The sequence below is a fragment of the Callospermophilus lateralis genome, unplaced genomic scaffold (assembly GCF_048772815.1).
Source record: "Callospermophilus lateralis isolate mCalLat2 unplaced genomic scaffold, mCalLat2.hap1 Scaffold_619, whole genome shotgun sequence".
NCBI lineage: Eukaryota > Metazoa > Chordata > Mammalia > Rodentia > Sciuridae > Callospermophilus > Callospermophilus lateralis.
The window spans coordinates 107683-134449 of record NW_027514657.1 but is presented as its reverse complement, the minus strand read 5'-3'; the positions used below and the strand labels follow the sequence as shown (position 1 = coordinate 134449).

The 26767-nt window shown below is 40.1% G+C and overlaps 1 pseudogene; it reads right to left on the bottom strand.

The window, feature by feature from the left end:
• Positions 1–2901: 2901 nt before the first annotated feature.
• On the bottom strand, positions 2902–4697 carry LOC143386546 (ezrin pseudogene; annotated as a pseudogene).
• Between the last annotated feature and the right edge of the window lie 22070 nt (positions 4698–26767).

Genomic DNA, 26767 nt, shown 5'->3' with positions numbered 1-26767 from the left:
TTTTATAAAATATAGAATGAACCATAGAGCCTATGGGCCTCACATGGCTCAGGAGGTTGGTCTGATATGCTGACAAAGCATTTTTGGTCTGATGGGTGGCTGACAAAAGCATTTTTTGGCAAAATTTAATAATTAGCTGTTGCTCTATATAAATTCACCAAATTGGAGAATTAAATTAAGTCAGGTAAAGGAAAAATTAGTTGCTCTCATGTAAATATATTAGGTGAAGTCATATTCTTTGCCTATAAGTCCAAATAGCTTTTTCTGCCCTTGAAAATATCACAACATAAAATGCCCTTGAAATCATCCTATTTATAAACTGTATTCTACAAAACTGTTATAGTCTCTATTCCACTAACCATAGTCATATATTTAAATATTCAAAAACCAAGATTATGAGATCATGTGTCTACAATGTAACTTAAACATCAAAAATTTGAAAGTACCATATTGATATTTATGAACTTTTAGACTTATTGAAATGGTTGAAATGATGTTGAATACAAGGAACTTCATGTGAGAATATCTAACAAGTTTTATCAAATTTGTCACTTTCATTTGTAGTGAGTAATAAAGTTTTAAAATGGCATTTCAGACACACTAGCAGGTAATTAGATCTAACAATGAAACCAAAATGTTATTTTGAAATCATCATATTTTTACAGAAATCTATAATGAAAGTAAATTAAAGACTTTTATGCTATTAGAAATTTAATAAACCTAGAAAAAATAAAATAGCTACCTCATTTTACTCCCAAAATTTACAATAGAAAACACAATTTTCCTAAATTCATGAGAAATACCAAATCCAAATAATTTGAAAAAAAAAATCTTGTGCACAAATTAAAAAAAAAAGACTCTTAAGAAAGTCACTGAAGTCATCCTTAATCTAAATATGCAACAAAATACAAATCTAAATACTGTTTGATATTTAGGAAACTATATCTAGTGACTTAGTTGGAGAACAATCCTCTTTTCAGGAGTGGTCTTTTAAAAATTAGAAAATATAAATTTTATATTTAAAAAAATAAATATAAAGAAAGTTTTGGGAAAATTTAAGTCTGCTCTTCATTACATTCTGACTTTCAATTTTTAAATTCTTTTCACTTATTTTCCAAAACTAAAGTTTATTATTGAATTCTAACTTACTATGTAAGTTTTCTGTTCCCTGCCTTAACTTATTCAAAGACAATTTTATATTTGACTACCTATTTCTAATTTTACTGTAAAGGAAAATATAATAATAATTTTGTAAGAATAGCTTGCAGTAATTAAAAACTCAGTTATATCAAGGGATCTATCTTTGGACAACAAATATGATTTTCTCATCTGAATTTCACAACAGTCCTCTAAAGAACACTATTACGTTCATGTTATTGATTGGAAAAGTGACTTTCTCTCTTAAATATTTCTCTTTATATGAGAATATAAATATATGGTTATTAATATAATTTATATAATAAATTATTCGATAATTCCAGAAGAAATCATATTCTTAGACTGGGGTCATGGTTGGGAGAGAAAGACCTAGAAATAAAGTGAAGTTTCACCATGATATAGCAATGGTATTGCTTCAAATGGAAATTATTGGTGTTGACCTTGATCACCTGGCCAAGGGAGTATCTGTCAGGCTTAGCTTTTTTTTAACCACAAATTTCCACTGAATATTTAAAAGATGATAAAAAAAATGATTTATGTGCCTTCTCTTAGGAAAAGCTTTTATTTGAAACAAATTAGAATTATAATGTTAATTTTTTTTCCACCTTGGACAACTTTTATTTGTGTCTGCAGTGTGGAATTTGTTGGCATGAGACAACCAAAAAGGACAACCCACAGAGAAGGGCCGGGAGTGAGCCCAGCCAACAGCTCGTGAAAGCCACTGTGTCAATAGGTTTTTGAGGACATGGCAGAGAATAGAAATTGATCAGAAAGAGGTTCTCATGATGACAGAGTCTCTTCATGGCTGGAGTCTGAACAATCTTAGAAAATTGAAGTGTGCAGTTATGTGCACAAAGAATTCCATGAGAGATTTTTACATTGCAATTACAGCAGGGAATCAGTTTCATTACTGCCCTCACGTCACATCAGTTCCAGGGCCGTGGTTACATGGTTTTTTTGATATGTAATTATTTTATTCTGTAAAAGGTAACAAAATATACAGAACAAAACTTTCCCTTTTTAAAACTAATGTTACAAACCCATATTATCACATATATAAATACTATAGTCTATAGCTGATCATTAATTAAGAATATAAGTCCAACAGTGTATTCTAACTGTTAAGCAAAAAAACCCAAAACAAAACAAAAACAAAAACAAACTTTACCGGAGAGTCCTCCTGTACCGTTCATTCTGAATGACCACTGCAGATTTTTGCCAGCAGAACTGAATGTCTGGAGAAAGGAAATCACTGGGTGGAGAGTGCTTTAGACTCAATTTTCAAAATAATTGTCACCCCTCAACACAAATATACAGAGATGGACCCTTCACAGAAATCAAGAACAAATCAATTTTGAGTTCATTTCAAAAACAGAAAAAGTATGGCACAGATGTAAGCCACGGTGTGGTTTTCTTTAATGATACTGCATCTTGGATCACACAGGCCAGCATGAAGTTTGTCACTCAGACTTTACAGGAATCTTTCCTTAATTCCATCAGTCCTGCTTCAAGCATAAAACAGGAAGTGATTCAATAATTCTCATAAAAACCAGGCCTGTTTGGCACTAGCATACAATTGGGAAGAACAAATCAGAGAGGCTTCTGCTGGTTCCTGACCCAGAGGACTTTTGCTGGGTAACCGCTCTTTTTATAAGGGACCTGGAACATGTTGAGGGGCTTCTAGATTTAGAGTACTAAAGAGCCAAGTGTGACCTGTCAGCCCGGGACTCTCAGGCCCGGCATTTACATGGCCTCTAACTCGTCGATCCGCTGCTTCGTGTTGCCCTGCCGGATCTGCCGCAGGGTCTTGTACTTGTCCCGGCCCTGCCGCATGTTCTCATTGTGGATGATGTCGTTGTGGGTCCTCTTGTTCTCATCTCTGGCCTGGGACAACTCGTTGCTCAGAGTCAGCAGCTGCCGCTGCACGCGCTTGTTCTTCTCGGCCTCGGTGATCCGCTTCTCCTCATTGCAGAGTTCGGCGCTGTAGCCCATGGGCTCCGCGCCCTCCTCCTGCGGGCTCTCCTGCACGTGGTAGCTCACGGGCTCACCAGGGGCGGCGGGGCGGTCATCACCAGGTGCAGCTCCTCCTTGGTCTTCACCAGGTCATCCTGGGCTTCTTTGGCCCGGTGCTGCCACTCCTCAACCTCGTCCTCCTTGCGCCTCCGCGCCTCCTCCAGGAGGGCAATCTTGGCAGTGTACTCGGCGAGCTCCGCAGCCAGCTGCTCCTGGCTCTTTATCTGATCAGCCGCCTGTCTCTCCAGCTCCTCCTTGGCCCTGAGCACAGCCACGCGGTCAGCCTCCAGTCGCTCAGCCTCCTCCTGGGCTCGCTTCCTTTCGTCCTCCAGCTGGAGTGCTCTCTGGATCTGGTCATTGAGTTCTTTCTCGGCCCTCCTGGTCTTCTGCTCATAGTCCTGCAGGCGCAGCATCAGCTCCTCCTTCTCCCGCAGCATCTGCTCCTTCTCCCGCTCAACCGTCTCCCTCCTCTTCTTCTCAGTTTTCAACTGCTGCCGCTCCAACTGCTTCTGGTGCTTCTCCTCCCGTGACTGGGCCTTCACCTGCTGCACCTCGATGGTGTCCGGCTTCCTGCGGCGCATGTACAGCTCATGGTTCCCCATGCAGAGCTGCAGGATCCGCTTGTTGATTCTCAGTCGGGGGGCATAGAACATGAAGTCAGGTGCTTTCTGGTTGATGGGCTTAATGACAAACTTCTTGTCATTGAAAGAGATGTTCCTGATTTCACTCCAGGGGAAGCCAATCTTTGGCGTCAACTTATCATCTTTCTCATAAATATTTAGTCCAAGGGAATCGACTCCAAGCCAGAGGTCTGTTCCTTTCTTGTTTTTGATCTCGAAGTAGTTGATTCCGTACATTTCCAGGTCCTGTGCGATCTTCAGGTACTCCAGCATGGCACTGTCCTTGAGCCTCCCACGGTGTTCCGCCTGCCACACCTGGATCCGGTCTTCCCACTGGTCCCTGGTGAGTTTGTGCTGGTCCATGACTCTTTGAGGGATCAGCCTCTCAGAGCTGAGGTACCCGGACTTGTGCATCTTTTTGTTATAGTCTCCGAACTTGGCCTGCACAGCTAGGATCCCAGGAGCACCGCGGTCTCAGGGGGACAGTAGATCTCCTCACTGAGAATCCCCTCCTTCACCTGGAGGAAGAACAGCTTCTGGGTGATGTCCTGGATGAGCTCCTCAGACAGGTCCTCAGGGTAGAACTTGGCCCAGAACTTGAACTGGAGGGGGTTCTCCTTCCTGACCTCCTGAGCAGACACCTTTTTATCAAGTTTCAACCAGGTAGGAAATCCTTTATTGTCCACATACTGGAGGCCAAAGTACCACACTTCCCGGAGGCCGATGGTCTTAACCACCTGATCGAAGAGCTGCTTCCTGGTGGTGTTCGGCTGGATGGCGAACTCCAGCTCCGCGTCCATGGTGGTGACCCGCACATTGATTGGTTTCGGCATTTTCGGTTCCTGGTGGGCTCACTCAATCTCCCGGAAACTCGGCTGTGCAGCAGCAGCTGACAAAGTTCTCGCGACCTGTGAAGCCTGCAGTGGACCATAATGTTAATTTTGAGTAGGAAGAGGTTGCATTGAGATGGATTCACCTAAAACTAGCTAAAATTGATAAGATGTTTGAATTTTCTGTCCAAGTTAAAATTTCACTTTTTTATTATTATTTTTTAAAATTTTAATCACAAATTTCCACTGAATATTTAAAAGATGATTAAAAATTGAAAGCACAAAACCAACCTGAAAATTTCCTTTAAGTATTAAGAAGCTTATATTCCAAAATATATCAGACTTTTGCCAATGCAACACAAAGGCTAGTGTAATGTGTTCATTAAAATATTTGAACACCTTACCTTTCTGGAATCACACATACATATGTTGGATTTAAAACCTAAGTGAACAAGTTTACCTTTTATTCCTTCTTACCCATGACCTGTATGCCTATTATTTGTAGGAAATAATAAGAAAGAGAGAAACTTCCAAATGTTGGTAAAACAGATAATCAAGGAAGTTAAAAGAAGTGATAATTCATAAGGTGTATAATAATCATATTTATACCTTATATGAATATAATAATCATATTATTATGATAAATTATTTGCATAGAATTAAGTGTTGATAACTGGAACTCCCATAAACTGATCTAGACACGATCCTTAATCAGTGATATTTACACAAATACATAGGACATGTTTTGAAATATGTCAGCAAAGAATTTACTCCTCATCTGTCTTATTTGTCATGCTGGCTAATTCATTTGAATTCCCCCTCTTTGTTTTCTAGAGTATCAGCCATGGTTTTCTATCCATGAGAAAGCAGAAAGTCCATTTGAACAATAGATCCAAAATTTGTTAGGATATCTCCAGAGATTGGCCTTATTTAATCACTCAAGGTAGAAATTCTTTAGAGAAATGTATTAACCCTCTATAGGATGACATAGCACATAAAATTACATCTATCTGGTGAAGTATTTAATAAAATTTGGCACATAACAGAATCTGAAAATTAGGAATAAGTACTCTCCCTCAACAGAACAGCAAAATCCACTTAAAATTATAGATAAAAATAATGCTGAATTTAGTTATTTCAGAATGACTTATCTTCATTCTGATGTAAAAATAGTTGCACTTTTATTCAACACTTTTATTAAGCATACATTTTTCAATGCTGAGGATATAGTTATAAGAAAAGCAGGCAGGAGTCCTTGCTCTCTGAAGCATATGTTCCAGGTTGATGGAGAGTGTGTGTGTGTGTGTGTGTGTGTGTGTGTGTATGTGTGTGTGTGTGTGTGTGTGTGTAAGAGAGAGAGAGAGAGAGAGAGGGGGGGAGAGGAGAAATAAATATGTTTATAAAATGTCAGCCCGTAAAAAGTGCAGTACAGAAAAACAGGACAGGAAGGGTTTAAGGAACATAAAGAAAAAGAGGCAAATTTAAATAGGGTAGTCAGGGAAGAGTTTGCTGAAAATCTGACATGTGAGCAACACCTGAGGAGACAAGGAGTGAACCATATGTGGTAAAAGAATTTCCTAGCAAAGAGAGCAGAAAGCGCAAAGACTGTGAGGCAGGAGCATATCTGGCCTTTTTAGAGAATAGCAAGGTGTCTTCCATGGCAGGAAAGATGTGGATGGGGCAGATTAGTAAGAGATGGAATTAGACAGGTGGAGGAAACAGACCGTGTGGGACTTTGTAAGGACTGAGAAGGGTTTCCAGCAAAAGTGTGACATAAGAACCCAGTTCTAAAGTTTGTTCTGGCTATACTTTAGGATTGTAATTAGGAGTCCATTATAGTGATCCATGTGAGAATGGGTGGTGCAAAGGAGATGGTGAGAAGGGTGGAACTTGAGCTGTTTTGAAAGGTGAGCCGGCTGGTTTTGGTGCCCAACCAAATGTGGGATGCGAGTTTCTTTTTGGCATGGGCAACAAGGACTATGCAGGACTTTTAGAAATTTCTCTTCTCTTGTCTTCATAATAAAGAGTAGGAAAGAACTGAGATTTACAAGGTTCTCTGTAGGAGACTTTATAATTATACACCCTGAAGAGGGAAAGTAATCAACCTAGAGATATTAGAGATAATAGAACAGAAGAAAAACTGCGGGTTAAAAGATACAATGACACAATTCAGTCTGATACTCAAATACCTTTACTAGGAAGCTAAAAATATAATAGTGAAAGACTTCAAATTAATGATAGCCACAAAATTGAATTATGTGTTAATTAAGCTTGTGTGAGGATATGTATCTCTAGAAAATTTTACAAAAGCTTAAAGATGAAAAAAATAGAGAAATATGTCCTATTGCTGGCTTGGAAGATCAAATGGAAGCAGTAACTTTTGATGGCTTAATCTGTGATTTTAATGTAAATTCAGCTGAATTCCAATGATGTCATTGGCATTTTATAGAATTCAAAATAATTGATTCTACAGTAAAATATTTAATTAAATATTTTTATTTAGAAAAAAACAGAACCGACCAGCAGCAGCAGACGGCAGTAGTGGAGCGCAGGTCCAGCTGTCTCGGTGACCAGTGTGTGCCGCGCCCCTCCCCTGGCCCAAGTCTCAGCTTCCAGCTCCTGCCCCGCCCCTGTGGTCCCCGGTCTTAAGCCACAGCCCACCCCCTCCCACCCGGCCAGGGGCCGGAAGAGTCTGGAGCCCTGCAAGGGGCCCCCAGGCTGGTCCCTGAGCGCATTCACCACGGAGGCCGGTACAGGTGGGAACAAGGTCTTTAGTGTCGTCCCAGCAGCCCCATCTCCCCGCGCGGCCTGGTCAGGCTCAGAGCGGCGGCGGCGGCTGGTGGAGTGAGGATGAGGCGGATGCGCTCCACGCACAGCTCCGCGGCTTGTCTCATCTCGCGGCACAGCAAAGCCAGGATCAGGAAGCCGTGCGGCAGGTCCACACGCACCGTCACGGGCTGGCCCAGGGCACGCAGTCGCCTCGCGAACATGACAGAGTCGTCCAGCATGGGGTCCAGGGCCACGCCACGATGTGCACAGGTGGCAGGGTCTTCAGCATATTGTCAGGTGCCAGCAGAGGCGACATGAAGGGGTTCTTGACAATGGGTGATGAGTAAAGGGGCATTTGGGTGGCACCCTGGCTTGTGCGCCGTGGGTGGAAACCCTCGGGGAAGGCATTGCTCACCCCGGAGCTACCGTCCCTGGCGCTTAGCCCTTCTTTGGCCTCTGCCTCTTCTCTGGCATCCTCAGGCCACAGAAAGAAATTAACATCAGAGGGTGTGGAAGGGCCCAGTGTCTCCACAGACAGCGACATCTCAGGAGTCTCTGATGTCTCAGAGCTGCTCTTCAGGTTCAAGTCCTCTTCAGGGTGTAGATAGACAAGCATACTAGAGGGCTAATGAAGGAATAATAATTAGCTCAAAAATAGACTGTTTTAAAAAACAATAACTTATCTGATGTAACACTGCATTAAGAGGAGAAATACAGACCTTCAAATAATACAGAACATGCATTAATAATTTTAAATACATATGAAAACACAATACATTGCAAATTAAAGTAAGGAAATTATAAAGAATATAATTTTCTTATACATTATTCTGGGAGTAACTTTATTTCAGTAAGGTACAAAAAGAAATTTTCTCTCAAAGAATTGTAATTTAAAAAATCAATTCATATACAAAGAGAGTTTGATTATTTAACCAAAGAGGAAAACCAGTTTAGATTATTGGAGAAGTTGTGAAGAAAAGATGGGCAAAGGTGTCTAAAGAAAATTCAAGTATCTTCAAAATTACAATAAAACAAGGATAAAATAGTAGCAAAATATTTTAAGTTACTGCAAGAGGTCTAAGCATTGGAGGATAATGTTAAGTATTCTTTAGAGTTTCTGATAGTTTTCAATTTTAATATAGCAGATGGAGGTTTAGTATATAAAATACACAAAGAGTTTATAAAATTTCAAAAATTATCACCAAATCTCCAATAGACACACACACACACACACACACACACACACACACACACACATCTACCCAGAAATCACTCATCCAAAAGAAAAAAATCTCTAACATTATTTATAAACAAAGATATAGAAATTAGTTGTGTGGTCAGTTACATACCTGGGAGTAAGCCCACATCCAGGGGCAGCTTAAAGAAAGCTTAAAATCTACCTCACACCATAGAAGTGACACTATTGATGGATTTAGTCCTCCACCAGGGCAATATTTTAAGTCAGTTTTAAAATACTTTTTAGTTTTATTCTGGGAAACCAATTGGGTACAGAGATGAGATGGGAGGGGAGGGGAGGGGAAGGGGGTATAGGAAGGGCAGCAGAATAAAATAGACATTATTATTGCTTATTATTGCTATATGTATATATGTGACTGCATGACCAATGTGATTCTTAAACCTGTACACTCAGGAAAATGAGAATTATACCCCATTTGATTCAAATGTATGAATTGTCAAGATCATTGTACTGTCACTGTGTAACTAATAAAAAAAGAAAAATAATTTGAAAACATATAAATATTTCATGCACAAAGATAAGTAATAGAAAGCAACAACTAGAAACAAAAAATAAATCTTTAACGATTTGAGAAAGATCAAGTAACCTGTAGTTCAGTGATTCTATGCATGATCCAGATTCATGTTTACTATGAATCTGAGGTAGGAAACTAATACTTGCCACATAAGGTTTATAAGGAAAAAGAGCAAAATTCTCTCCATGTTCCAAATACAGAACAATATTTCCTTATGGTTAAAGGTAGAAGATACAACTAAGAAATGTAGTTGAGTGCAGGTGAAAGGAATTTGGATATAATTGGTGGCAAATTTCAAAAGCCATGAAATAATTAAAGTGAGCGTGTACCTGTATTAAGGAATCAGTTGGAAATGCTTGGGTGTTACAAGAAATGGATCAAATGACCATTTCCTTATGTTTTGACTTCCTTAAACAATGCATCTCATTTCATTTGAGACCTGGAGTGAGCATGAACACTGTCTGCTGAGATCTTTGTTCTGTGGTCCCTTGGGGCAGGGAGTCATGGGGGTAGGGGTGGAGTAGAGGAAGCTGCCCCAGTTTGTCATGCTGCATGGAAGGCAACTGGGTCACAAGACCAAGCTGAGCTGGATCCCAGTAGCTGTTGCCATGTGAAGCAGGTCCTTGGCCAACAGGACAGTGGTCAATGGTTAGAAGGTCAGGGAGATAGTCCTGGGATGGAGGGGAGAGCAGCCTGCTGGAAGAGAAGAGTTACCTGGAGGGCTTCCTCTCATCCCAGCCAAGGATTGAATCCAGGGGTGATTAATCACTGAGCCACATCTTAAGCCCTTTTTAATATTTTATTTAGAGACAGGGTCTCGCTGAGTTGCTTATTGCCTCTCTAAGTTGCTGAGGCTGGCTTTGAACTCTCAATCCTCCAGCCTCAGTCTTCCCAGCTGCTGGGATTACAGGCATGCACCACCATGACTGGCTGAAGTTTTTGATCACTCCACATGACCTAGGATTTGGGGGCGTGGTTGGAGTTTGGTGACATTGGAGTGTGGCAGAGGACAAGGAAATGAGTTATACGTACCCACTTGCCCTAATGAGGACATGACAGGCAAAGCTCCAGATGCCAGGATCCTTAGGACCGCGTGCAGAATTCCAATGGGCCCCTCATTCTGGCTTAGTCCATCTGAGATGGGAAGGGCTGAGGTCAGAGTGGGCCTACAAAGGACAGCTCTCCTTCTCATGTTTGAGCCTGAGGCTAGGCTGCAGCAGATAGTTCCCGCCCTGGGCTAGGGGCTCTGAAAGAGCAATATAAGGGAATGGCCCAACCTAGGTAGGCCTTGTCCAAAGTAGCTGGGTCTTTCCTGGTCCTCTCTTTGGCACTCAGGAATCTGGGTGTGCAGTTTGGGGTCCCTTCCATCCGCATTCATTCTGGAACCTTCTGCTTTCCTATTGGGCCTAACATGGGAAGATGCTGAGGGCATAGGCTATCATTCTGGGACCAGCACTCCCAGGACATGTTTGTGCCATTGTGAAGACAGGAGAAGGGAAGCAGAGCATGTGGAACCTTCTCTGAGATCAGTGCCTTAAGTGAAGATGTCTGCAGGTCCCTCCCTCAATAAGAACACCTCTTTCTGCACCCCACCCATTTCCTCAGCACTCCTCTGCACTCACCTTTCTCTTTCTCATGGGGACAGGCCACCCTCTTCTCCAGTAAAAATAACCCATCTGCTTGGAATTTCCTCCTTCCTGACCTCCTTCAGGACTTGCAGAACTTCCCCTTTTATTTTTTTTTAAATTTTTTTAGTTGTTTATAGACCTTTATTTATTATAAAATGTGGTGTTGGGAATTGGACCAAGTGCCTCACACATGCCAGGCAACTGCGCTACCACTGAGCCTCAGCCCCAGCCCCAGCCCCAGCCCAAGAACTTTTCCTTTCCTTACTAGCTTCTTGTGTGTGCCTTAATACACACCAAGGGCTTTCTTGCCTCTAGCAACAAGAGCAGTATCACCTTCTCTTCACCCCCCAGATCCCCAAACTAGGCCTTGCTGAAGACTAAGTAATAAGCTATTTCTAAAAGCTTTTTCATTTGCTAATTCATAGTATAACAGCAACTTAAACTTTTGAAATAAAAAAATCACTCAATATAACAACTAATTTTATATTTTTGTAATTATCATACTATTCATGTCCCTTAAAAACAGCTGTACTGAGGTGGAATCAAAACAGAGCAATCTGTGTGTATTTAAAGTGCATAGTTTGATAAATTTTGACACATGTATGCACCCAAAAATCCATCATTACCATCAAGATAATGAACGTTATCAATCATCTCAGTCACTCCCCCAAAGTTTCCCTCTGTAATTTCTTTCTCCCACCACTTGCTATGTGATCTCTCTCTCCCACCTTGTCCCTGTCTCTCAACCACTGATTTGTCTTCTCTCACTCCACATTCGTTTGAAATATCTAGAATTTTATGTATATGGAATCACACAATATTGGGGGGGGGGGTTTGGCTTCTTTAATCCACTATAATTATTTTGAGATTCCTCCATGTTTTTCACAGTGATGATAAGGCATTCATTTTCATAAAACTCAGCCTTTTAAAGGTACATTTTTAAAAAAATTTCACCTGTTATAAGTGTACATTTATTTATAATAAATTGTGTAACCATCACCACAATGCAGTGTCAGGACAGTTCCACCAACCACAAAAGACCACTTGTGGCCATTTGCAAATCACTCTCTGTTTCTCCCCCTAGATGCAGACAATTATCACCTATCACTCCAGGCTTGGCTTCTTGGACATTTCCAATAAAGGGAATAAGCAAGGTGTGGTCTCTGCATCTGCATCTTCCATTCAGCATATGTTCTTGAGTCTGTCCATGCTGTGGCATGCACCAGGGATCCACTCCTTCTTAGTGCTGAATAGCAATTTATTCTATGGATACAGTCCATCTGTACATTTACCCACTGATGGACATCTGGGCCGTTTCCAGGTTTTGAATATCACAAATAAGGTTGCCATAAACCTTCATGTTTGAGTCTTTGGACATAAGCTTTCATTTTTTTGGAATATCTGGGTTATAAAACAGGTTATGAGTAACTTTTAAGAAAATGTCAAACTCTTCCAAAGGCAACAAGGTGGATACTGTATGTTGTTTTATAGTCCCACATACTGCCACTTAGTATGAGTGATCATTTTAATTGTAGCTATCTAATAGGTGTGCTGTGGAATCTTGTTATAATTTTAATTTACACTTTTTCTAATGACCAATGATGTTTACACCTTTTCATATACTTATCTGCTATACATAATATATATTTTATATGTACATAAACACATATAGATAAAAAATTGGTGAAGTGCTAATTTAAATCTGCATTTTTCATTAGTTCATTTATTTTCTTATTATCAAGTGAGAGTTCTTTATTCTGGATACAATACCTGTATCAAATGGATGCTTTGCAAATATTTGGTATTTAATGGGTTAGGGTTAGGGTTAGAGTTAGGGTTAGTGTTAGGGTTAGGGTTAGGGCTAGGGCTAAGTCCAGGGTTAGGGTTAGGGTTAGTGTTAGAGGTTAGGGTGAGGGTTAGGGCTAGGGTTGTACTTTATTCTCTTAACAGTGTTTTTCACAATACAGAAATTTTAATTAATTGTTAATTAAATATGATTTGGATGCTATATATAAGAACTTTTGCTTTTCTTAAAGTCACAGGATTTTCTCCCTCAAATTTTCATCTACACATTTTTAAGGCCCTAGGTTTTGCAGTTCTGTGATATGTTACAGCATATGGATGAACTTCATGCATTTTCATATGAATGTCCTGTTGTTCCTGCAGCATTTGTTAAAAAGACTTCTTTCTCCAGGGCACTTTTGTCAAAAGCCAATTGTCAGTATATGTGCAGTCTCCTTCTGAACTCTCAGATGGGTTTGTTGAATTATGCGTCTATCTTCACAATATGTACCCTATTAACTATAATATCTTGAACTTAGTATTAGTAATCCAAATTTTTCTTTTTCAAAGTTATTTGGCTTCTATATTTCCTTTTCATTCCCATTTAAATGTAGAATTACCTCACTAATTTCTACAAAAAAAAAAAATCACTCAGATGAGATAGTGATCAGGATTTTGTTAAATCCACAGGTTCATTTGGTGAGTATTGGCTCTTTATCACATTAAGTTTTATTCTTTGGTGAAGGGTTTTGTCAAATGTATTCAGAATATAGTTTTCTTCTCCAGTATTTTCAAGGGATTTACATAAAATCAGTATTATTTCTTCCTTAAATATTTGCTAGGATTTACCAGTGAAGCCATCGGAGCCTGGAGTCTTCTTTGTGGGAAATTTTACTTCTTTCCAATCTATTTGCCTTTTGCTAAGTTTTTAGGGCTTTGAAAAGTCTCTATTTGTTTTTCACTTTTGAAACATATTTTTGTAGTGCATAGAATCCTATATTGATAGCTTTTCTTAAAATTTTTGAAAGATGTTCCTGCACTATGATCTTGTTCATATTATTTTCAACAAGAAATCTGTTCTCATCCTTATCTTTGTTCTCCTGTATGTGACATATGTGTTTCTTCTTCTGGTTGCTTGCAGAATATTCTCTTCATCATCAATATTGAGCAAATTGATGATGATGTGACTTTGTCTCATTTTCTTCATGTTTGTTTTTCATGTTTATGCTTAGAGATTCTTCAGTATACATAAAATTTGGGGAAATTTGATTATTCTTCGACATTAAAAATTTTTTGATCTTTCATGTCATGTGTTTTTAACATGTTGAATACAATTATAATAACTATTTTAATAGCATTTTTGCTAGTCTTAAAATGTACGTTAGATCCGGGTAATTTTGATTGTTTTCTTTTTGGTGATTATATTTTCCTGGTCATTTTTATTAGGTGCCAGACTGTAAATTTTATCTTTGTAGGGTGCTGAATATTTTTGTATTTTTAGAAATATTCTTTAAGTTTGTTTTGGAATGTAGCTAAGTTGTGTGGAGACAGTTAATCCTTTTAGGTCTTTATTTGTCAGATTTGTTAGATTCAAAAAAGTGATCAATCTCTAGTTACTGATTCCTTATAAATGAGGCTGGAGGCTTCTGAGTGTTCTGATGCGTCATGATTTATGAGGTTTCACAGTCTGTCTGGTGAGAACAGGCACCATTCTTGCCCTGTTTAAGCCCTGCTCACAGTCCTTCTGGGCCTTGTACACAGTTCTTCCCCCCACCCCTCCCATCGCATTAGTCAGCTTTCCATCACTAATAATGAAATACCTGACTCAGGTCATACTTAACTTGTATCTGAAGTTAAGAGCTGTTTATTTGTCTCCTAATTTGAGAGGTTCAAAGTTCAATATCACGTGGCACCATTTGTTTGGCCTCTGCTGAGGAAACAGATGGTGGCACATCATGGTGGAAGCTAATGCAGGAACAGTCATATCTTGAATTTTCAGAGAGCTTTTTGGGGAGACAGAGGAAAAATAAAAGGCTTGGATCCCACAGTCCTCTTTCCTACCTGCCTCCAATTATCTCAGGACCTTCCAGTAGGCCCCGCCTCTTAAAGGCCTGCAGCACCTCCCAGTTGGCCACCCTGGGGACCAGACTTTACATTCAGACCTTTGTGAGACACTTGCCATCCAAACCCTGTGTAGTTTTCCTCACATGCATATGGAGATCAGGTACTCAACTGAATGCCCAAGGGAACCCATTGAAGGTTCTATCTACCTGGTCAGCACTGTCTTGTGAACTCTGTCCAGCTTGGTCTTCCCTGACTCTAATCTCTGTTCTTGATTTGGGAAGACCACTTATTCTACCTGGTTCCCCTCTCTTCTGTAGCCTGGGAATAATTGTAATTCATTTGGGACAACTGAGAGATAAGTATCATTTACTTTTACCTCTTAGACATTGTTATACTTTGTTATCTTACAGCCTTTATCTTGAAAAGTATTGTTTCATTTATTTTATGCATTTTTTGTTTATTTCATTTGGCAGGGTAAATCTTGACCCTGTTACTTTGCCTTGGCTAGAAACATAAGTTGCTCTATATCCTCTTGAAATACACATATTTATGTGGTTGCAATTAGTATATATGCCTCATTTTATGGTCTTATAAACATTACATTTCAGACATTTCCCATATTTCTAAATAGCTCCATAATTGCCATTTTAATATCTTGAAAAATATTTTAAATGTGCCAGATTTACTGGAGAGCAGTTCATATATTAAATATTGATTTATGTCCTCTTTTCAATAAAGAATTTCAGATGTCTTACTGACAAAAAGGCCTGCTAAATAAGAGTAATGTAATATGAATTAAAAGGAAAAAACAGGTCAAGACACACTGAAAATAACAATAATGCCAATGATGATAATATCTGCTGTAAGTGAAGGTAAATCTAGGCTTTGAGCATTCCAGCCACTAACTGTGCCAATTGTGATTAATCACATTATTCTCCTCAGAATGCAAAGGGGACTGATAGGGGACTATCCGTTATTGAAAGCTTACTTTTTTAGTTAGATTTTTCACTGCTTTGATGAAAAGACTTTACAAGAACAAGTTTAGAGGAGGAAAGGTTTGGCTCACAAGTTTCAGAGGTCATAGTCATAGATGGATGACTGTAACTCTTGGCCTGAGGTAAGGCAGATTATTCAGGGCAGAAAGGTGTAGAGGAGGAAAGCAGCTCAGGAATGGTACCAGTAAGCAGAGAGAGCTCAGCTCACCAGGGATAAAAATATATACCCCGAAGGCCCTCCATATTCACTTTCCCCTGCCTATGGATACCTGCATATAGTTACCATCCAGGTAATCCACTGAATTATTACACGGATTAGGTGTTGGCTCTCATAATCTAATGATTTCACCTCTAAACTTTCTTGCATTATCTCACACATAAGCTTTTAGGGAACTCCTCTTGTCAACCCTAACACCTACCATGTGCAGCTTAACTCAAGGTATAGCAAATAATGTTTTCTCACTCTCGTGAAACTTGCCCTGGATCAGAAAGCAAATGACAGAATACAGATTCATATTTCCAAGACTAAAATGGTACAGCAGGAATTTTGAGGCCAAAACTCTCATCGTACCGGTCATCTCAGGAGGACAGACATTTGGGTGTGCTAAATTCTGTAACCAATCTCTTCCACGGGGCAATTTACACATGTAGTGATCCTAGGACGAATTCTTAACAACAGCCTTATGCCAAATACAGAAGAAATATGTAACGATTATTTTTTGTAATGGTTTTTGATGGGTATGATATTTGACTACCCTTCATTTGAGGAGTTGCAGGAGGAGCTAACTGAAATGGATTATGTGTGTAGGTTTTTTGAGATATAAAACTAGCCAAGAATGGAATTTAGTTTCTAAGAGGAATGGATTGCATCACCCACACGTTCTGCCTTCTGTGACCTTAATTGCTTTTGAATAAGTTTGTGAAAGGGTGCTGATAATTCATGTTTTATTGCTTTTGAATGGGGGTCTATTTATATAAATTAATTCCTCTTTTCCACACACTGCCCTATGATTCCTTGCAGCTTGACTTCTTTGATCATAACTAACTCCAATTGAATTCTGGGCTCTCCTCCTCCTCCTCCTCCTCTTCCTCCTCCTCCTCTTCCTCCTCCTCCTATACCTGCTGCTCCTCCTCCTCCTCCTCCTCTTCCTTCTCCTTCTCCTCCTCCTGTACCTGCTGCTACTAGTGCTGGATGCTTAGAGCTGCAAGTGTAAACAGAGACATCAGCTTACCTAGTTCTAACATCCAGTCATTCCTCTCCAGAAGGGGAATGAATAATAGAGAAAAGGAAGTAAACATAATTATTTAAAAATAACTTAAAAGTTGTACGAACAGTGGCTGGAATTGTGGCTCAGTGGTAGAGCGCTCACTTGCACGTGAGAGGCCCTGGATTTGATCATCAGCACCACATAAAAATAAATAAACAAAATTAAGGTATTGTGTCCAACTACTTCTAAAAAATAAATATTAAAAAAGCAAATATGAATGCTCAAATTGAAAAATTAGGGAAACATTTCTTGAATGAACTTTGACATTGAAAGTTACACAAACAACACATATGCTTTTATCAAAATCAGTTGATTTACTTTCCAGATTTACTTGGCTCCTCTTGCTACTTGCTTCTTGGGGATCCCAGTTGGTGTCATTTCTTTTGCTAAAAAATCATTTTTACAGCAGAATGCATTTGGACATATTATTCACATATGGGGTATAATTTATCCTAACTAGAATCCCATTCTTGTGGTTGAACATGATGTGGAGTTTCACTGGTAATGTATTCATATGTGAAAATAGGAAAGTGATGTCTGATTCATTCTACTGTCTTTCCTATTTTCACCTACTTCCCTTCCCTTCATTCCCCTTTTTCTAATCCAATAAACTTCTTTTCTTCTCTCCAACCTCCCTTATTGTGTGTTAGCATCCACATATTAGAACATTTGGCCTTTGTTTTGGGGACTGGCTTATCTCACTTAGCATGATGGTCTCCAGTTCTATCCATTTACCAGCAAATGCCATAATTTCATCTTCTTTATGGCTGAATAGTATTCCATTGTGTATGTATACCACATTTTCTTTATCAGTTCCTCTGTTGAAGGGCATCTAGGCTGGTTCCATAGTTTAGCTATTGTGAATTGAGCTGCTGTAAACATTGATGGGACTATATCATTATAGTATACTAATTTTAAGACCTTTGGGTATATATCAAGGAGTGGGATAACTGGGTCAAATGATGGTTCCATTCCAAGTTCTGAGAAATCCCCAAACTGCTTTTCAGAGTGGTTGCACCAATTTTCAGTCCCACCAGCAATCTATGAGAGTACCTTTTCCCCACATCCTTGCCAACATTTATTGTTACTTGTATTCTTCATTACTGCCATTCTGACTGGAGTGAGATGGAGCCCCCGTGTAATTCAGTTGCTGTCATTTCAACTCCAGCCACTGCTGGCTGTTCCAGCTTCCAGCAGTGTGGCCAGCCTTGGGATGATTTCCATGGGCACACTGGGGGAGCAGCCTTAGCACTTCAGTGCCCAGACTCACAAAGTCTGTGGTCTCTGCCTCCATTTCTCAGCCCGGATGCTGTGCTTTTCTTGGTTACCAAGAGGAGTTGGTAATAGCTTTGAGCCCCAGGAATTGAGTGTCATATAGAGTTGATTTGACCACAGTGGTCAGCAAGTGGGCAGCAGTGGTCTCTTGGTAGTGGGCTGATGGTTTTCTCTCCATGATGGGCCATCCTATGAGGGGAGGTTCCACACCTGTCCGGAAGCCCTTGCTCATGACTGAGCTCCTCCTGCCTGCTCTGGTGCTATCTTGCCTCACCTCCCTTGCGTCCTCAAGGTGGAAACTGAGGTCTTCCTACAAGAGATTTGCTGAAGGCCTGTGTTTTGAGGTAATTGAGGCTATGTTTCAAACACATGTGGAGTTAGGTCTTCCAAGCAAAAACAAAGCATGAGCTGGGTACAGTGACATATCCCTATCATCCCAGAGGCTTGGGAGGCTGAGGCAGGAGGATTACAAGTTCCAAGTCATCCTCAGCAACTTAGTGAGACCCTGTGTCAAGAGAAATTTAGAAAAGACTGGAGTTGTGTTCAACTTAGAATCTCTCAGGCTGACCCCTGCAACCTGCTCATGGTTCTCCACACCTGACCTGTCCGTCTCTCTGAAAGATACACCCACCCTCTGCCCACAGTAGTAATCCCTTCCAATAGCTCTCCTACAGTTTATTTTCCTTAGTCTTTCTGTACTTTCTAGTCACACAGTGCATATAAAATAAGAAAACAAAAAGTAATAAAAACAAACATGTCCTGCTCTTCCTCAAGTTCCAGATCAAGAATTATGAAGTTCTGGAAGTCAAAGCAGACTCTCCTGTCTCTGTGCCACTGCAAGTGTTTGGTTTTTAAGTCACATTATAGCGCTGGTCACATCTTGTATCACATGTGATTCTTGTAGCCTTCTCATCACAGATACTATATTAAAAGTCCCTTGAGTTTGGAGGGAGAATGTAGATGCTCCACAGAAATCAGCATGTTACATTTAGAGATCTACCTGTAAGGTTGGGTTATGCTTGGGTTCTTAAGGAAGTATCATAGACATGTCCATTAAACCACCCTTATGATTTATAAAATATGATCATCAGTATTGCTTTTTGAATATTATTATGAAACCCACCCACCTGTGTAGAATGTTACCACAGCTTTGTGCAAAGTGACACACAGGCAACTTGATTTTGAATCTCCAGGCACCTATAGCAGGGAGTGATATGCTCTAAGGTTCCTGAGGTTAGTGGTGGTCGAATCCAATCAGATCACATGGTAAAAAGGTTCAAGGTCAACATTTTCTAGCACTTACTCTGTCAAGCACTGTGATGATCAAATAAATACTTTTAAAAGTATAAAGTTTACAGGGACAACAACTGTACTGTATCGAGAAAGATTTAAAGGTTGTTGATTTCTTCCCCCAGTTTCTCATTTAGAAAGTTGATTTCCTGGTTTCTACCTTTAACACTGTCCAATTAATTTTAAGAAAATTTGGAGAATTATAGCAAGTGAGTGAAGGAAGAAATCAGAAAAGGACATGAAAACTGTTGCTGGAAATATCCATGATCACCATTTTAGTTGAGTATGTGGACTCCATAAGAACACAACATGTTCAGCCGTGATCATAAAAAGATGTCTGGACTTACTTCAATCTCTGGGCAGCATTTTGAGCCACTAATATATATGAAAAGACTGGGCAGCCTTTCTTTTTTCTTCTTCTTCTTTCCATTGACATCTTCCAGAGAAAATGCTACACAATATGACTTTCAAGGCTAATTTTCCTTTTTGTCTTTGCAGTGTTCCTTACTACAAATTAGCTTCCTATGCCCTCCCCTTCCTGAGCTAGGGAGGATCCTTCAAAATCCCTAACTGGCAGCCCTGTAGAGAGATGGGAGGGAGGGAGGAAAGAGGGAGGAAGGAGGGAGGGAGAGGTAGAAGGTGTCTATGCTGCATACATGTGGTACAGGCAGGGAGATCAGAATGATAACTGAAAGGCAATGTAATTCTGTGTTTCCAGTAAGTTAGTTAGCCCTGTGGGGAACTGAGCTGGCCAGTCTACTAGAAGAGGATAAGTAGATTTGGGGAAGGTGGAAGGGGGTCAGTTCATAAAGTGACTTCTTCCTCAGCTATGATAAGAGCCTTTGCTGATCTCCAGTGAATGTCTGGTACCTCCTGGTCAGATTGGACTCTGTTCCTCCCAGATACTTGATTTTGTGAAAGGGACACACCTATCTCCTGGAAAGAAAACACTGAATAGATTGCAAGCAGTAGGTTGTGACATTCAGCATGTTTATGCAGCAGAATTTATGGGAGATGTAGGGGTGTGTGTGTGTGTACGCTTGGGCTGGCTGATTTATCTGAAATAGGGAATGTTTTATTTTAATTGTCAGTTAAAAAAAGAATTGTTGCTAAGGCTAAGGTAGCAGTAAAAAATTCTGTGCTCTGGGCTTTTACATTTGTGTTTGATGTGGTTTCCGTGTTTGTGCAGTTTAGAGAAGCTAGCAAGGGCTTACCTTTAAATAACCTGCAGCTTCCTATTTTCCTCTCTCTCTCTCTCTCTCTCTCTCTCTCTCTCTCTCTCTCTCTCTCCCTTACTCCCTAAGCACAGCTCCCACCCCATCCTCTCAATATCCCCCTGCATTCCTCCCACCCCATGGGAAATTCGGCCCAGTTTCACCTTGAGCCTTTTGCACCCTAAGTCTGGATTCCCGGCTGGTTTACTGTAGGTGTTTGTGGATACTCTGCAGCTGCCCTGGCCCAGGTGGACTGACTCAGCAGGAGTGTTTGTGCATGGGAATCGACATCTGGCATCCAAGATCATGGCAGTGCAGCTGGTGCCGGACTTTGTTATCAGCCTGCTGATGATGAGTGTGCTGGGGAGGAGGTGGGGCCCAGGCAGCGCCAACTCCAGTCTCCCTTGCTTGCACTGCTGCAGCTGCTGCAATGGCTGTGGACAGGTTAAACATTGCTCTTCTTCATCCTGCAGCCTCTTTTGAAATGATTTCTTGGGTCAGAGTATCAGCATGACTAAGCATTCCCAGGGAAAAGATGCAGTGGGTTTGCCATTTTAGAAACTTGTTGCTGAATGCTATTTTGAGAGATGGGCTTGCAAACAGGTGCTAAAAGCCCCTCAAAATAGATCATTAGGGTGTCTCCCCATGGGGCTCCTGTATCCTTTGCCCCTGGTCTTCTAAATTAAAATCCGGAGAACCTTGTTTGTTTGTTTGTTGATTGTTTGTTTTCTTCTCATGACAGCTGTGGAATTTTTTCCACAGAGTGATTGGATAGTCTCTTCCCTCCAGGGGCCCATGGGTCTGCACAGATTTTCCAGCAGAACCTGGAGAGGTTCACTGTGGCCCTTGTGACACTTGGGCTATGGAGTTGGAGGAAACTCCTCTCCCACTTATGATTGACAGGAGGTGTTGGCTGATGTGCCTAGACATTTATATGTGTGTGAACCACTGACCTATTTCACTTCCCCCAGCATGATCTCCATCATGTAAAGAAAGCCCTGGCTCTTAGCATTTTAAAGCAAAAACAGACCATGGCATCATCTGGTTGTAATCTGATTGGCTTTTTCTTTTTCCTGACCCAAGGCTAAGAGTTTGCTTTCGCTGTCATTTTGTCCTCTCCCCCCTTCTCTGCCATGTTGCTCACAGGTCAGGGTAAAAATTGCTGGAAGTAGCATGCATCAGCTTGGCACAGGAATGCTCCCAACATTTACACAAGAGACTATAGAAAGTACTTCTGCTGGGCTTATTGGTCTGTTTTCTAACTGAGAAGGGAAATGCAGCTTGGTGAGGCTTGATGAGTTTATTAGGGTGACTTGGAGGAACAGGCAGGGGGTAGCCTGCCTCGAGGGAGACGAGCCAGGTCAAGTTAAGAGGAACAGATATCCTGGTGCTGTTACTCAGAATGTCATTTGGCCCACAGAGGCATTTGAATTGTTGAAATTGTATGGGCCTCTGTGACTTTGGGTTTCACTTGGGGAGAAGTAGAAAGAATAAGAGCCATTTTCTGCAGTTTGCTCTTTACTCATCTTTCTTCCTCACTAACACTGCTGTCGAGACACCTTATCTTCTACAGCCTACTCACTTCAAATGTACTATCAGTGAGAAGCAGGGACTGCTAGGTTTCTGGAAGTCTTGGTTATGTGCACTGCACTGATGTGCATGCATGCACCTACATGTTATCCAGGATGTTCATATGAAGGAAAAGTTTTCTTGAAAAATAACTCCAGAAAGAGTTGGGCCTGCTTGACTCTAACTGAACTCAAGTTCCCGAATTTTGTGGTTGCTGTGCTGGTGGTTTCTGCCACTACGATCTTATCCTTCATTAATCAGTGTCCTGTGCCCTGAGATGTCTCCCTAGAACTCAAATCCTGCTTGGATTAAAGGATGGGGTTCTCCTCTCTCTTGGAAGCTGGAGAGGTGGCTCTTGACATGGATGGACCATTAGATGAGAGTACCCTGGAGCAACATGTGTAACTGAAGGCACTGTACATTTTTCTGGTTCATATTTGGTTTGGGAACATTTTCCCCTATGGACTTTGGTGTTCTTTTTAAAGGGTAAACCCCAAAGTAATTGCTTCTCTGACACATTGCATAATGAGTCTCAAAATTTATAAGCAAATGAAAGAGAAAATAAAAGAGAAAAAAAAGCCATTTAGTGGAACTATTTTGGCTGTGAGTTCAGGAAGGAAACTGTAAACATTATTATTTATTAAGCTCATTAATCAGCTGATCAGTTCTCCGAATTTATTGAGCATCTGCTCACTGGGGAAAGTAGTGTGTTGTAATAGTGAGCCAGAGCTCACAAAGCACATTTGGGGGGGGGGAGTCAATACCTAGTAAGCTGGTTGTAATTATCTTTTTGTACTATAGAGTCCTTATGCTGAAGACCAATGGGGAAGATCATCCAGCTTGCTTTTGGATAAGTAGGCAGAGCCAAAGTTATATTTAGTTCAGAAATGATGATAGGAAAAATATGTTTGTGTGGTTCTGGAAGTGGCCACAGAGTCTGGAGGTTTGGAGAGCCCTGCGTTCTGTCTCCAGCTTTGCCACTTGTTGGGTCATCTTGTTTAGGTCACTCCCTCTCTCTCTGCCTCAGTTCTGCCACTTGCGGAGAGGGTTGTGCTAACCTCTAGGGCCCCGTTTAGATTGTGGAACACAATTTAAGATGTTGAGGGATGCTGTCTAGAAAAGGGCCAACTTGAACTCTCATTCAGCATTTTGTCTGAATTTCCAACCTACCATGTGACCAGCATTGTCTAAAGAATGGTGCGATTTATCCGGCCCATATGGCTCTTCTGCCAGGGTGAATATATTTTATACTATTAGCTAAATGGAAGATCATGGTTTCTTCATGCTCTGCTGTCAAGAGTTCTACCCTAGGGAACTGGTGACCTTTGAATGGTGCCTAAGGTGTCTTTCCAAGCTGGGTTTGGGTCATCTGGGAGGGTTGCGCTAAGAGCATGTCTTGACCCTTTCAAAGTGAGAGGACCTTTTGTTTGTTTGTAGAGAGTAGCAATGGGCCTGAAGAGCATCTGTGCAAGGTGAGGACCCCCAATGACCAACGAAGGGTGGACTTAAAGAGAAGGTGGAGATGGTCTCACATGCCCCCGAACAGCCCTCTCCCAGATCATAGCAGGAATCTGAGGCAAAAGAAGATACCACCGTATTCACTATGATGTAGGGAGCCCTCAGCTGGATGTGACTAATCACAGAGTAGGAAGCTCTTGGCTGTGTGTCACTTGTTGAAATCACATGTGTTTCGGCAAACTGCAAGAACTGGAGTGTCCTAGGGCTCAGGATTTCTTGCTCATTTTTTTAAATCCAGAGTGGAGATTGCAGAGTTAAGGGGCTACTAAGGTGGTTATGCCTTTTTATTTCTTAGATTCTGAAAATACAGATCTTTGGGACAGGTAGATTAAAATAGCTTTTAATTTAAGTCAGTTAGCTAGATAATAATGCAAATTATGCTTTTCTGTAAATAGAGTGTCTTTACATACATTAACTAATGTAATCCCTTCCAGGACTTATTTTTAAGTAAAAAAAAATAGATATCAGATTTGGGAAGTATGTCAATGGTTATGGCTGAAATTGATGTCTCAAAATGGTTCTCTGAGTGCCAAGCCAATATTTTTCCTGCTACATATCAAAACTCAAGTGCTTAATTCCCAGGACCTCCTAGCACTTTGGATGACCCTCAACTCTGAGCCATTTTGCATTTTCTAGGTTTCTAGGTGGATAATACTGTCTTCCTGTTTATCACCTATTAATTTCTATATTGAAGAGTAAACTAAAAACAATACCACAAGTCTAGGTCAAGATGTCTGGTTTGACTCTGGCATGTAGAAATTGTTTTATATTCATAAAGGACTTGTTGCATTTTTAAGGTATCTCTCCCTCTCTCTCTCTTTTTTTTTTTTTTTGACTGTGCTTCTAGGATGTTGCCAATAGTTGTGTTTTATAATAGGGAAATTTAATATGTAAAAACTCCAATTCACAAATTAGAGAAACTAGTGGGTGATAAGTATGTGAATTAGATGACTCTGAAGGTACTTTTCATTGTAAAAATTCTATTTCTTACTTTTAAGCTTATTTTGAATATACTAGCTGCCTGGTCTTTTTTTAAAATAGCCCATTTGATAACTTGCTGTTGTATAACTTTATCTCCTTCATTTTACTTCATCATAATTTTCATTCTGGGCTGGGAAGGTGACTGGGAAGGCTAGGAAGTGGTAGAACATTTGCCTAACTTGCAGAAGGTCTTGGGTTCAATGCCCTGTGCCAGGAAAAAAAGAAAAAAAAAACTAAAAGCAAATTCTCCTTTCCTCAGTCATTTTCCTCATTTGGACATTTTTCTTTCCAATTAACAAATATTTGCTGTTAATTAGATTCATCCATTTAATATCTGTTCCATATAAGAGATATACAAGCCAGTTACCAACTTGTATGATCTAATTGGACAGAGAAGATGGAGGTATATGGGAACTATAATTCCACTTCTTTCAATTAGAAAAGTAGAGAAAATTCAGAGGATCACATGACAACTGTAACTAAGTGAGCCCTGGAGCATACTCAGAGTTGAGGAAGGGGTTCTTTATTATTATTATTATTATTATTATTATTATTATTATTATTTTAGTTGTATATGAACACAATACTTTTATTTATTTATATGTGGTGCTGAGGATTGAACCCAGTGCCTCACACATGCAACCCAAATGCTCTACCACTGAGCCACAACCAGAAAGAGATTCTTGAAGCATAGGTAAAGAGTTGGGGGATGGATGGGTCAAAAGAGCAGAATAAAGGTAAGGAGCATGGTTGTTACGTCAGATGTTACACTATTTAGAAGGTGAAAAGTTGACTGGTTTGGACAGATTTCCTGTTGGTGATGAAGAGTTACAAGGTCAGAAAGGCAAGGTGGGGTATTAGCATGTTCCTTTAGTTTTATTACTATAACCTAATTTTCCTCTATACTTGACCAGACTCTATTTGGAGTTTCTAGTGAATCTTGTCAGATTCCAAATGACAAAAGGCATTGAATAAAATTGATTTCTATCTTGATAAATCTTGTTTTTGAGTTTTTGAGAAAATATTAGTACTCTTTATATTTTTCAAAGTGCTTTGACTTTCTTTCTTTCTTTCTTTCTTTCTTCCTTCCTTTCTTTCTTTCTTTCTTTCTTTCTTTCTTTCTTTCTTTCTTTCTTTCTTTCTTTCTTTCCCAGGGATTGAACCAAGGGGCACTTAACCACTGGATTACACATCCCCAACTCTTGTTTCATAATTTATTTAGAGATGGGTTTCGATGAGTTGCTAAGTGCCTTGCTAAGCTGCTGAGGCTGGCTTTGAACTTGTGATCCTCCTGCCTCAGCCTCCTGAGTTGCTGGGATTATAGGGGTTTGCTTTCTGTCTCTTGACCCAGCAGATGTTCTCAAGCCTGCAGGCAGACCGGGTATTCCATCATCTTGTTACATGATGAACTTGGATCCAGAGAAGTTAATGGCCCAAGATGCCTCAGACAAATTGTGCAGAATATGAGATGCTTCCCCTGCATTTCATAATGATTAATTCATAAATTTGAAAAAAAATTGTTATTATAAACTATGGAGATTTAGAGGATAATAATGATATGGTAACCCAGGGTGTAGCTATCTATAAGATTGTATTCAGAGGAGAGTCATCTTAGTATTTGCCCTAGGGCAGAGGCCCTGGATGTTTGGGTAGAGGGTAGAACTGATTCTTAGTGTCATTTGTCTTTGTGATTTGTCTAAAGCAAGTTAACTGTAAGAAAGTTTCTGGGAACTGGTTATGTCATTATGTCATCATTATATTGCATTCAGTAGCTAGAATCTTCCTAAAATTCTATAATCATTTTATAAATTGTTGTTTTCCAATGGGTATATCTGAAATCATTTCATTGCTAGTTTTTTTTTAGTTAATGTCTAATGTACCAATGTATCTCTTTCAGTGGATGAAGTGTGAAGTCAATGACCATAACTCTTTCAGACCATGTTTTGTAGATCTTTAGCATTTTTCATTCTGAAATATCTGTTTCTGTGGGTCTAAGCAACAGAGACTGACTCAAATTACCA